The sequence below is a fragment of the Arachis ipaensis genome, chromosome B2, assembly GCF_059453495.1.
Source record: "Arachis ipaensis isolate K30076 ecotype BB chromosome B2, ASM5945349v1, whole genome shotgun sequence".
Lineage (NCBI taxonomy): Eukaryota > Viridiplantae > Streptophyta > Magnoliopsida > Fabales > Fabaceae > Arachis > Arachis ipaensis.
In genome coordinates, this window is record NC_142437.1 from 398,286 (window position 1) to 412,107 (window position 13,822).

The window sequence follows — 13,822 nt, forward strand, 5'->3', positions numbered from 1 at the left end:
AAAATTCGGTCACTTCGTTACTTGGTCGGGCCAAGCCACTCGTTGAACTGGTTGTGCAACAGACCCGGTCGAACCCGGTTCGACCAAACGGGTTTTCGTGAAATCCAATGACCCGGCCGGTTAATTTAACCCGATTCGGGTCGTTCTTATTTTTTTTTCTTCCTAATACTTGAAACGGCGTCCTTTCATAACCCCCCTCCTAACCTTTCCCTTTAGATGAAACCCTATGCTTAAATGCCAAATCTGAGACTCTTGACTCTGAGAGTCTAAGTAAAACCCCCCTAATCCAGCCAGTCTCTGTGATCTCTCCATCTCTAGCTCGGCAGTCGGAACTCAATACTCAGTAGTCCCTTTCTCGTCTCTCCCCTCACCTCGACAGTCGTCACTCTCAGTCTCTCACGGCCTCACCTCGTCGCTCTCTCAGTCTCTCACCTCGTCCACTCACCTTGGTCGTCGTCGCGGTCCCGTGCCCCGGTGTTCGCTTCGTTGGCGGCAGAAGCAGACGGAACCGCATCTGGTCCCTCGGGTAGTGGTGGTGGTCATCTTCTTGCTTCTCACGGTCTCTGTCTCGCACCTGGTCTCGATCTCTCCCTTCCCTGCGCTCTTCGTCCCCGGTAATAGAGGCAACAGGTCCCGGTGGACTGGTCTTCGTTGTCGTCTTCTTGCTTCGAGCCTTGCCGTTAGCTTCTCCCTTGCCATCAGCTTCTCCTTCGCCGTCAGATTCCTTTGTGCAACCCGATTTGGTGAGTTCCCCCTGTTCTTTCTGTTTTAATTTTGTTGCTGAAAACCGAATGTGTTGCTGAAATTTGTTACTGATTATCATGAACCTTGAATTTGTTAATGAATTCCCCCTGTTCTTTCTGTTTCAATTTTCTTGTTTTTTTTTTTGTTGCTGCCTGAAAGTTATCATAGTTTATATTTTTGTTGCTCCCTGAAAGTTATCATAGTTATCATACAATGCAACTAGTTTCTTGTATCTCTCTCTTCAAACTCTTCTTTCTCTTATTCTGATGTTCTGCATCATAATACAGTGTTTCTTATGAAAGATATAGATGCAAATCAAAATGAGAAAAATGTTGATCAAGCTCCAAATTTATCCTATGAAGATATAAATTTCGATTTTAAGATCACTTGGACTTGATTATCAATTATGTTATCTTTTGCTTGTTCTTGTTTATTTAAATAGAAAAAATATTTTGTATTAAAAATTAATTTATTATCTTTTTTTGCATCATTAGTTGTCTAAAAATTAACATTTGATTATTATTATATTTGTAAAGACTTACATTTTAAGTTTTAGTATGTAATTTTAATTTTATTTATATAATTTATATTTTTTAAATTATGACCAGATCAACCGGATAAACCAGTAACCCACCAGTTGATTCAGTAATCGGGTCACCTGGTCATTTGGTTCTGATAACTATGATTAATATTATATTAAAGTGTATTTATGTATCGAGTAGGATATACTAGAATTAATTAAGATCAATTAAGACTCATCATGTTCTTCTTTATTATATATTATAATTATGAGTAATAATTAATTAGTGTATATAAATCTAAAAATTGAGGAGTTCATTAACCTTTTTCACATTATAATCACCGTCTAAAAGTGGTATCAGAGGCAAAGCATAGGTTTTGTCAGTTTTTTCAAAAAGCATTCTGTCAGTTTTTCTAGCCACTAATTAAGATGACTTAAAAACTCTTAACCTAAATTAAAATTTAATAAAAAAAAAATCTGACATCGTATACCATAGATAAAAATATCATAAATAAACCAATATCAAAGATAGAATAAAATAAACCAGTATCATAAACCAATACCATAGATAAAAATATCATAAATAAACCAATATCATAAATAAACCATTTGAAAAGAGAAACAAGGATAGAATAAAATAAGAACCCCACTTGTTAATGTCACCAGCAACAGCTCCTTGGAATTCTGTTGGTACTTTCAGCTCAACAAGCATAACAAGTTCTAATATAAATGGCCTGGAAGCTGTATAGCACTGATACAAATATCAAAGAATATGGTCATTACTATGAGAACAAAACTATGGACAATATTATCAGGATGATATGTGCAATGTTATGAATATGGATGCGGAATTGTAAAGAACCTGTCTGAAAGCATAGATAGAAGCCAACTTAAATGCAAGTTCACTAGAATCAACGGCATGAGTAGCACCATCTGTCAAGACAACTCTAAGATTTTCAACAGGATGTCCAATTAAAGCCCCCCTGTATGAAAGCAACATTACGTTACCATAAAATGAGTATTGTAATACTATCATGGCTGAATCGCATAATAAAATTGATGTTTCGTAAATATGCCTATGAATGAACTTTGGCTTCCTCAATATTACATTCTTAGTCCCCATAAATTACTTTTGAATGCTCACTTATTCCATCATTACATTTTTCGGTGGTCTTTATTACATTCATGGGGAATAAGATAATATATGTTGAACAACAATTAGACTTAAAGTAGAAATCACAAATAAGCAATGATGAAAATTTCACTCACGAGTTGGCGGCTTCCTTAAAACCTTTTTCAATTGCAGGGATAAAACCTGATGGAATAGCTTGCCCAACAAGGAGGTTTTCAAATTCGAATTTAGTTGGTGATCCTGCCCGAAGTGGTTCAATATACCTGCAAACATAGAACATAGTGAATTCACTAAGCATCAAGAAACAAAAGGTGATTAGGGATGAGTTGGAACATCACAAATTCACAATCAGCTGCTATCATAAAGTAAGATATACTTTATACGGAAGCCATTAGCCCAGAACCAGAACCACAGCAAAGAGAAGAAGGCTTTATCCAATTTGTTTTAAATCTAAGGATTATTACACTTTTATTGAGAAAAGAAAAAGGATATTTATACACATGGAGAAGTCTGGAAGTAAATGAAAATCCCTATCTAAAATTTGATTGCCCTTGAATACCAGCAATTTTCTGTTCCCAAGAGACATGCATTTAGTTTGGATGACATTGTTTGAAAATCACGATGTATACTTTCTTCATTTATTAATTCACAACACCTTTTATTTAATAAAACTTTTTTGACTAACTTTAATTTTTTTAATAACGCATCAACTTAATTTTATTTCTAACCACACAGAAAAGAATATAAATTGAGACAAATTTGTTTAAAAACTAACATGGACAAAAATGCCTCTTTTGTCAAGCGCTTATATTAAAAGGAACTTCTCAAAAAGTAATTTCTGAATAAACAATTTGCTGTAAGATTAATATAAGTTACTTTTTTTTATCCTTTAGAAAGTACTTATTGAGCCTAATATAAAAAATATATAATTTACACACTACAACGACATATTTATCTTGTAATATTCAGTAAGTTAAAACTTGGGGAAAAATAATTAATCAATCTTGTAATGATCAAACAGTTCTTCAAACAGTGCCTACTCCCTAATCTTGCCTTGCATGCAAGGTCTATGCATATTTAGACATGCGGTTGTTTGAGAGAAAGTTAATCACGACTAAGTCACAGTCATTATATTTCTTGCAAGGTTGGTTCACATGATTTCTATGCTCCAACCATAGGGTATTGAAAATTGTAATTGTAATTGCAATTAAACTTTATTTGGAGTTATATCTTTGATGCTAACAGTTTGTCAGTAAGTATCTCTCCTAAAGTTGTAATTATTGTAATTGGATAAAGGTAAAACTCAAAAGAATGGTTTAATATCGAACATGCCCCTTCACACGAATGTCGCTTATTCTTTTTGAGTTTGAAGAATGGACAATGCACAGGTCCATCCTATCTTGGGATGCAGCTTTTATTAAGAATAATTGAGACAACAAGGATTGAACCCTCTGTCTAGTCATAGAAGCTCTTACACCATTATTGAAACTCAGTCACTCTAATTAAACTTTAAAAAATAGCTCAAGGGAGAGGGTTGCCCTAGACTTGTAAAGGCTTCTACCACACCTTATCCTTAGGACATGTGGAACTATAATATACCTTCTCATGCTCAAGACTGGACAAAGACTTGCTATTTGGTTGACTAGACATTTTGGGGTGACCCAAAACAACCATAGAATAGGTTCTGGTACAGTAATATACCATGATATGAACCATCTTTCCCATGAACTTAAATTGTTGGTCAGCGACACGATTTTATATCTAACACTTTCATGAGAAACAAATCCAAATCTTGATTATTGATATTGTAAATGTGAGATGTAAATTAGTGGGATACAAATAATAATAATAATTAGAGCATATGACGATCATAGTGCAAAGTGCCACTCTCGGGCAATCCACATGTCTATCTGATTTTAATAAAAAAAAATCTTATGGTAACTAATATAAAAATTACCGATACATACCCGATTACCCGTCCATATTGACCTTGCCCTCCAGATTGCTTCTTGTGTAAATAATCAAAATCAGCACGTTGTGTAACAGTTTCTCTGAAGTTTACATGGGGCTTTCCAACAGTTGCATCAACCTTAACAAGTAGGAACATAATAATGAAACTCCAGAAGCAGGAAATATAAAACCAGTATCAGCAAGGATTAACAACATTAATGCATGGGAAAGGAATAGGTACCTTATACTCTCTCCAAATACGTTCAACATAAATATCTAAATGTAGTTCTCCCATTCCAGAAATGATAGTCTAACAACAAAGGTAAACTATGTCATTGCAAGTACAACAAATTTGCCACTTTTATGATCTAGATAAATAGAATAGAACATTACCTGCCCACTCTCTGGGTCTAAACCAACACGGAATGTAGGATCCTCTTTCTAGAAGCGATTCAAAGCTTTTGAAAACTGCAAGTGATATACCAAGAAAATCAAATACATGATAAGCTGGGACAGGGTGGTCAGTGTGTTACATAAAGAAACTACTTACTTGCCCTCCAGAATCTTTTGAAACTGGCTGTACAGCTAATGACATTACAGGTTCAGGAACATTCATGGAAGTCATTGTGTATTTAACTGATACATCGGTAAAAGTATCTCCTAATAACCAATGGATGGAAAAAAGCTAGACAAGTAATCATGTATTAAGGCCAATATAAACTAACTTAGGCAACATATTACTACAAGATTAAGTTCAAAATTGAGTGCAATTCATTCTCTACATCAATAGGCAGAGACTGCTAACAACAAAAGACTCAATTATCAGAAATTCAGAATGTTTAACAGCTGTTGAGAAGGATTGACAGTAATTAAGCCTAAAAAATTGATTAAACTATACAATTAGAGCCTTACAAATTAATTTAAAAGATTTAACTTGAGAGTTTCCTATGGGCATTGGTTAAGAGAGAAAATAGAAAAGTTTTGGTTTGCATTAAGTGCACAGAAAAATTAAAAAAAAAAATTAACATTTACTTGTTCTTATAGTATTCTTAGTAAGTGCCTTAACACTTGTTAACAAGACCCTTAATTAAATCTTGAATAAATAAAGGTACAATATAGGATTCCAGAAATCAATATTTGCCCTGCATGAGCCTCTTGAATGTCCTGCAATTTGGATAAAATCCTAATTGAATATTAAATATATTTAATTATTGAAATATATTAAACAGTCTTCGTAACAAATCAAGCAGGGAAAGGTACCCCTACCAAGTTACTCTATAGCAAAAACAATAGCCTATAACCTACCCAACAAAAGTTTCTTTTTCTTTTCTTTTCTTTTCTTTTTTGTTTTTTCTTGATAAAAGAAGACTTTTTTTAATATGAAGAGAAAACTAAACAAACTGGGTAGGACAAGGGGATAAGAGTTCCTCTTTACCATAAAAAAATAATGAGAAAAAAATACCAACAACATGAAAATCCGCCAGTAATACTGTAAATCCAAAACCTAACCTCCATCTCATCAGAATGCATCCTAACTAAGCGAGGAACCTGCATCCATTAAGAAAAACATTTAGCCAAAAATTCATTCTAATTTTGAAATGCAATACATGAAAGCACAGACCTAATGATCTAACTAGTGAAAATATTACATCACTGGTAGCACAACAACAAAATTTTGGTGCATAGTTTTAAAGAAATTCATGAACCCAGGGTAGATTAAAATTGAATAATTGCTATAATCTTATGTCATGTAATTTATTACTCTTCCCAAGATGAAATCTAAAGGAAATAATAAAAAGCTGAAGATTTCAACAAAACACTACTGCAAAGTTGTGTTTGGAAAAATCTTGAGAGTTACACCTATGATTTATAGCATAGCATTAGCCAAAAAAAATTCCAGGATTCAGTTGCACATATGCCCATGAATAACACAATCACAAAAAGCCTTAGATTTTACCTTGATCTTCTTGCCGGTGTTTACATTAATAATAAACTCGCCCTTGTGGATCACACCCTCGTAAATTCTTCAACACCCAAAGCCGGGGGGAAGGAAAATTGAGAAAACAATCCAATAATTTTGTGTAATTTACAAAGTTAACACATTCAAAACAAAATATATGCAGACAAACACACGCAGGGAAAGTGATAAAATGGTTAATGGTGAGAATGAAATGAGTAAATCTCGGTTGTGGGAAAACAAAATGCTCAGGACGGGGAGGAGGGGAGCGCAATATGGGCCCGAGGAACTGGTAACTCTGGGCGGCAAGACTGGTGGGGAAGGGTAGTGAAATAATTTTGTTAGAAAAGAGAGTTGGGGAGTATATTGGGAGGTGACAAAATGCTGAGGAGGGCATTCAGATTGTTGGGATTAGAATCAGACTAGGAGAGGGTCAGGTCTCTCAAAAGCCTGCCATTTGTCACACATTGTTTTTTCCTTTCTCAGTAAAGAACACATATGACCTGGGGAAGGGTAAAGCCACATTGGATTTTACCCATTTCCTTCAGTTTCTGTACTGTTTGATCTCTTTTCTACCTACAATTGGTACCAGTTGTTACATACAGTCATACGAGATGTGACTTCTTTATGTAATCATGTGAGCTCTAAAGTACGTCAACCATTCATGTACGATGATGCAGCCAAGAATTGCTCTCACTCTCATAACAGCCAACTTCTCTAACTTGATACTGCCATATATATGTTGAAAAAGAGTTTGAAGTTATATTACCTTAAATATGTCAACTGGCCAAACCGCCCTTCCTCCAACTTAAATGCCAACGGTACAAGTGGCCCATCAAGACTTCCAGTCAACTCAACCTGAAAGTGCATAGATAAATTATTCAATAAAAAAAGAAACAAGAGCACAAATGCAAAATCGGCTTGCAAAATCATTTGCAGGCCTCTCATTGCCACAGCAAGAACTCTTGAGACCTTTTGGTATCATTTAAAATCCTTGGGTTTTTCCCGATGGATTTGCATCAGTTTCTAATTACCACATTCAGAGTTTTGGATCATACCAAGAAGCAAATACAACTGGTAACTTTTCAGTGTTTTGGAGCATTCGGTTGAAACTTGTAAAGGAAGTCCATGCCTTTTAACAGCTCCTTTTCGACTACTCATTTAATTGAGATACGATTACCTTTTCGGCCTCGCTTTGGTGCTTAGTACATGGTCTGTCTAAGGGTGTTCCTCACTTCCTCTAGCTAACATTCAAAGGGATTGGCATGCTTTAGTACATGGTCCTGTTTGTTGGGTGATACCATTTTGTATCCATGTGAGGATATTCCATCCTCTTGTGTACATTCTTCTCTCTCCTAATAAAATTTCTTTTTCTATCAAAATAATTTAACCTTCCCTTGACTAAGTTGTGATTTATATTTTGAAAACTTATGCAATAGTTATCATCCCGGTTAAATCTAAGTTATGTTATTTTTCATTTTGTATTTACTTTTTCTGCCTGGAGTCTTACAAATGCTACTATAGATGCAAGAAAATGTCCACATGAGAATTTTTAACTTTTTTAAAGATTATGTTTAACTAGTAATTACATTTTAAAAAATCCATGAAAATTTAATTATTCGAGTAATTAACCAAGTTCTTAATTGATGTTTTTCCCCTTTCTCTAGGTTTTACTCTATTTTCCATATATTTCCTTGTATGATTCTTCAAACCAAATATTCTTCTTTCACTCCCACTCAAATATATATCTAATCTATAAATATAAAGAAACTTATAAATCATCATTAAAAAATAGCCTGCAAATTCAGAGGCCAATTGACAATTTATGACAAATAGATCATAATATCAAAGCAAAACAAAGATAAACATCTTACAAATCAGGTACCTTTTCCTCATTCTTTGTTTGGTCAAGGGCATAACTACTAACTTCAATTGGACATGGCAAATAATTAAGTACACCATCCAGAAGTGGCTGTACTCCCTGTATCAGTAACAGAAGACAATGAAAAGCATAAGAGGCAGAAGGTAAAAATAGGGATGCCTGCAAGCATATGCATGTACAAGAGAACCTCTTGGGCGTTTGGGAGTTTGAACTTGAGAGCCCGAGACGAATTGATGATGAAAAGATTCATCAATTACACAAATCCGATCAAAAGGTAACTTAATAAATGATACAAATTACAAAACATTACACGCCACATTAACAGAGCAATCCAGAATATCACAAGCAAGATAGGAGATCGAACACAAATAGGAGACGAGTAGTCAGTAATAGATAGTTATAAACACAGCAGCATTCTAATAAAAATTTATCAGGACAAAATATTTTATTCCTTTATATTTATTGTGTATGGTCATAAATTGACCTGTATTTGATTTCATTTGGGCATATGATGGGATCAAAAATCCCAGACATCTATGATCCAATCAAAACAAACGTAAAGGATCTAGTAGGTTGGGCAACTTAAGCTACCTCTTGCAATGTTTGAATATTTTACACTCCTAATATTTTGAGCCATCCTGACAAATATTAAATACCTGCTAACATGATGCATGCCATTTATGATCCCATATATGCATATTCAACCATTATAGCAGTTGTGTATTACAGAATGTCGAGGCAACTATGCCAAGAGGATTTAAGTTCTCAAAAAAAGAAAAGGAAAAAAAAAAATAAATATCCAAATTAGGTGCATTGTGTACATATGGAAAATAAGGATACAACATATTAATAATGTAAAGAGGAGGAATATAGAAAGCAATGACTATATAGCATAGAATACACATAATAACTAAAGGTAATTCAATGGTTGCCTTATTTTTAAAAGCACTACCCATGAACACTGGTACAAACTTCCGTGCTATGGTGGCCCTACGAATTGCTTCCTGCTCAAAGAAAAATGACATCACAATAATAAAACTCAATATTTAATAAAATAATTAAATATTCTAAACTACATATAAAGCTAAAGGAGAATGCAGTACATCAACTTCATGATAATCTATTGGTGAAAAACCATAGGCCGAAGTGAGTGAAAAATGCAAGAACTAAGCATCAACGAAGAACCAAAGAACCATGCTTACAACTTTTATTAGCAGAAACCATACATATTACAATATAAGCAATTTTTTTCACTGATAATCATAAAATAACAAGACCACTTCCCATTGACACACCTATGCCTTTACTATTTCTGATACACATCTAGAATGCTCAAGACTTCTATGTAATCAACAATAAAACATCCCAACAAAATAATTGTCAGAGGTAAACCAAATTCGATGCATATCCTATAAATCAAATAATGAACATACCTAATAGAGAAAGCTAGAAAACACTCTAACTTGATTAGAAGAGTAGGGACTTAAGAAACTGACTCTACCAGCTAGATTAGGATAAATACAACAGATTCAGAAAATATCTTCTCTCTCTACTCAGTTTCAGTTAATACCAAACTTCAATAGGGATGAGGGAAAGGAAAAAAAAAAAACCGAAAAATGAAAAAAGAAAACCCACAGACCTGAAGGTCAGCAGGTGATATGGGCTCATCACCAAGAAAAGCTTCAGCAAGTTGATCATCAACTTCTGACACAGCTTCTATGAGCTCACGCCTTTTTTCTACTTCCAAGGCTTCCATATCTGCAGGCACCTCTTCAGTGACAACTTTTTCACTGAAATAAGCAACAATAGAGCATGCTAAAAGTAAGCCATAAGGAGAATTAATTTTAGTAATAAACAGCAATAATTTTGAAACAAACCCATTAGAACCCCGAAAATAGTATGCTTTTAACTGCACAAGATCAACAAGTCCCTCAAAATCATCCTCCAAGCCTATCAGAACTTGCATTGCAGCACTATGATGCCGAAGTTTAGATCGTGCCTGTAAAAGTATAGTCCTCAAATGAGAAAAAAGTTATACAACTATAATGATGATGTAAGCACTTTTGGCTATATTTTGCTATTGAATATATGATCTCTTATCCTCCTTCTCCTTCTATCCGTATTAATGATTTTCTTCTTTTATCAATATAAATACAATAAAAAAGAAAGTATGGTGACAATGATATAATGAATCAAAAGGAAACTAAAAGGATTTCCAGAATGCACAAAGGTAATAACAAATAATACTTACTAAACTACCAAACTAAAATTTGATAGCTTATATATTGCTGCAAAATCTTAATTAATGTGATGCTATATACATATAAAAATTAAGGTGAAGTCATAGAAGATTTTTAGTAAACAGGTTACAGAAGGTTTTATCATGAAAAATCAGCTTTAGAAGAGGTTCAACTTTTTCAAATTCCTTAATTTCTCAAAGATCAGCAACCAAGGGATTGAGGAACCGAATCTGCGAAATTCTCTCCCATAAAATCGTATGAATGGCAATAAAACTATAAAACATATCATCTATACAGTCTTCATTAATCTCCAATGAACCTGATTTAAAACTTTCCATGGATCTGCTCCCATTCGATCAAGCTTGTTAATAAATGCAAGTCTTGGAACCTCGTATCTTCTCATTTGTCAATCTACCGTGATGGACCGACTTTGCACACCACCAACACTACAAAGTACAAGAATAGCACCATCAAGGACACGCAAAGCCCTCTCAACTTCAATGGTGAAATCAATGTGACCAGGTGTGTCAATTATGTTAATCTGCAATGACAAATTTCCCAAAAGAAATACAAATACAATTATATTTTTACCCAAAAATTAGAAAGTATAAATAATTAGCAAGTCAAAGAGATAAAAGAAGGAAGTCATCAGTACTGCAAGTATAATATAGAATTCTTATTCCAATATTCCAATGTTTCAACATTTCTGACTGTCATCGAGACAATTTACTTTTGCTTAGCAGACTAACTTTTTTATTTTCTCAATTCCACTTAAGAATGATTACACATTGAAACCTTTTCAACCTTTTCTCCATTCTCCATCATAACTAATAACTAATCCATAACAATAATTAGTATGTTAGGGATTGCAGTAACAGCAGCACTCAAATCTCACTATACATTAAAAGCTCATTAGCTCTTCAAAATTGATTTAATACTTAAATTCAGTCTGAGCTCAGTCAACTCATAACCACATAAAATTCATCCAACTGAATCTCAACTCCAATCATAACTTCAACACTGAAATGAAACTGACTGATTCATCATAGTCACTAGTAGATTGACAGGTACTTCAATACACATTTTCTTTACAGAAAACGTAAAAAAATAATTACTTTTTGAAAAATTAGACTAAAATTGGAGTAAATAACTACTTTTATATTGTTTTATCATTTGAGGAATAGCAAAACAACAAAACCATTTGGAGAAGGGGAACAGTTTATCAATAGCAGAGAAAGAGATATTACCTTATAGTCTTTCCAAGAGCAGTAAGTAGCAGCAGACTGGATAGTGATACCTTTCTCCCTCTCCAAGTCCATGGAATCCATCTTGGCGCCGACGCCGTCTCTGCCCCGAACCTCGTGGATCTCGTGGATACGACCAGTGTAGAAAAGCACTCGCTCCGTCGAAGTTGTCTTGCCGGAGTCGATGTGAGCAGAGATCCCGATGCTGCGTAACCGCTCCATGGACTCCTTCCACCATGGCTCCTTGTCCGCCGCCGCCGCCCTCGCTCGAGCAGCGTTGCCCGACGAGAAGTGCCGCAGGTGGAATGCACCGGCAAGGAGGGACGACGCCGGAGACGGAGACGGCGATGGGGATGCCGGGGGCACGGAGGAGGAGAAGAAGGTGTAGAGCAGGCGCGGCGCAGAGGACCTGGCTATCCGTGCCATGATGGTGGTGGAAGAGGTGGCGCAGGGTTTGTCGTTTGGTTTGTGGTTTTGTGGGGGGCTTACTGGTGCGGAAACCCTGTGGTTCGAAATAGGAAATTATTAGGCAAATGTTCTTAGGATTTTTTGTAATAAATAAAATAGAGTATATACGGTCAAATAAGATTCAGAAAATTTCATATTCGACGTTTTGGTGTAATGAAATTTTTTTACAATCAAAGTTTTTGAACTTTATAAAACAATTAGGTTTCCGTTAATTACTAACAGCCAAAGACTACGTGACCATTAAATTGCTGACTATAATGTTGTTACGTATCGCCAATCAGATTAATAGATTCTTTAAATTAAATTTTTTGGACAAAACACTGCATTTTTACTTAAATTAAAACAACAACATTTATATTCAGATATACCAATCGCATTTAGATTTATATCAAAATTTTTTGCATTGGCATTCACATAAGAACTCTTGTGTTTTGTCATTCATTTCAGAATTTAAGTAGAAAAGCAGCATTTTATCCCAAAAAAAAAAAATAACATCGCTTTTGTCCTTTAATTTGGGAGACTTATTAGTCCGACTGGCGACACGTGGCAACGTTATGGCCACGTCAGCAACTTAACGACCACATCTACTCTTATTGTTAGTAGTCAACGACTTTGACTAACTAGATATCTAAAATGTCTCGTTTATATAAAGTTTGGGGACCTTGATTATAATAAAAAAATTTTGAAGACTAAATCGTCTTATACGAAATTTTTTGAGACCTATTTGAATATATACTCAATAAAATAAATTTAATAATTACATATTTGTGTACTTTTTTAGAAAATTAGGCAAATGCTCTTATGAAAATACAAAATATTATATATAAAAAAATAAAGTATTAAATTAATTATTATGTATTTATATGTATATAGATATATATAGTATTTAATTTATTTTTAATATATTATTATATTTTTATATATATTTTATATGAATAGTTAATTTTTTAAATACACAAAGCATGATTAGTTAAAATAATTTCTATTTTTCTTTTGTATTTTTATTTCTGAAAATAATTTTTATTTTTAACTTTTTATATTTTAAAAACATAATTTGTTTGTGAAAATAATAAAAACATGTTGGATTAGTCTATGTATAAAATATGTCTCTAATATTGATTTTGGAATATAAAATTATGCTTTATTGAATTTATAATTTTATTTATTTTTTATAAAGTTAACAATTAATTTTTATAAATTTCAAAAATAAAATAAATTACTATCATAAAGTAATTAACTTAATTCATAATAAAAATAGATAATTTAACCAAATAAACAATATGGTTAAGTATAATTTTGGTCCTTAATATATAGGCCGGAATTTTTTTTTTGTCTCTAATCTTTTTTTGCATACAAAATCGTCCCTAAGGTTCAAGTTGGTTTTAAATCGTCCTTCGGGCTAAAAAATACTTTTTAAAGACGATTTTGCTCTTTATGGTTTCTTTTCCTTCATGTCATTCTCGTGAAATCATTTCGTCTTCCTCAAATAACTCACAATATTTGAGAACACACTTGGTCTTTTAAACATTTGCGTGAAACCCTACAAAAGTGTTCCTGCGAGGATGATCTACGCTAGTGGTTGAAGACATTTTGTTGTTGGGAGTTTGACCGAGGGTGTGGCGTGATGTCGCATTCGTCACTCATCTTCATCACTGCAAATAGCCGTTGTTGAGGTAAGCTTGCTT

General features: G+C 33.9%; 1 pseudogene across 1 annotated transcript; it reads right to left on the reverse strand.

Moving 5' to 3' along the window:
• Positions 1 to 1,752: 1,752 nt before the first annotated feature.
• LOC148572757 (elongation factor G-2, mitochondrial-like) lies at positions 1,753 to 12,222 on the reverse strand (annotated as a pseudogene). The gene is made up of 17 exons (XR_015905063.1): positions 11,673 to 12,222; positions 10,745 to 10,966; positions 10,063 to 10,184; positions 9,825 to 9,975; positions 9,118 to 9,189; positions 8,189 to 8,284; positions 7,073 to 7,161; positions 6,304 to 6,370; positions 5,856 to 5,894; positions 5,477 to 5,510; positions 4,897 to 5,033; positions 4,740 to 4,814; positions 4,588 to 4,656; positions 4,364 to 4,485; positions 2,534 to 2,659; positions 2,127 to 2,247; positions 1,753 to 2,015 (listed from the first exon to the last, which is right to left on the reverse strand). The product of XR_015905063.1 is annotated as an elongation factor G-2, mitochondrial-like (transcript).
• Positions 12,223 to 13,822: the final 1,600 nt, after the last annotated feature.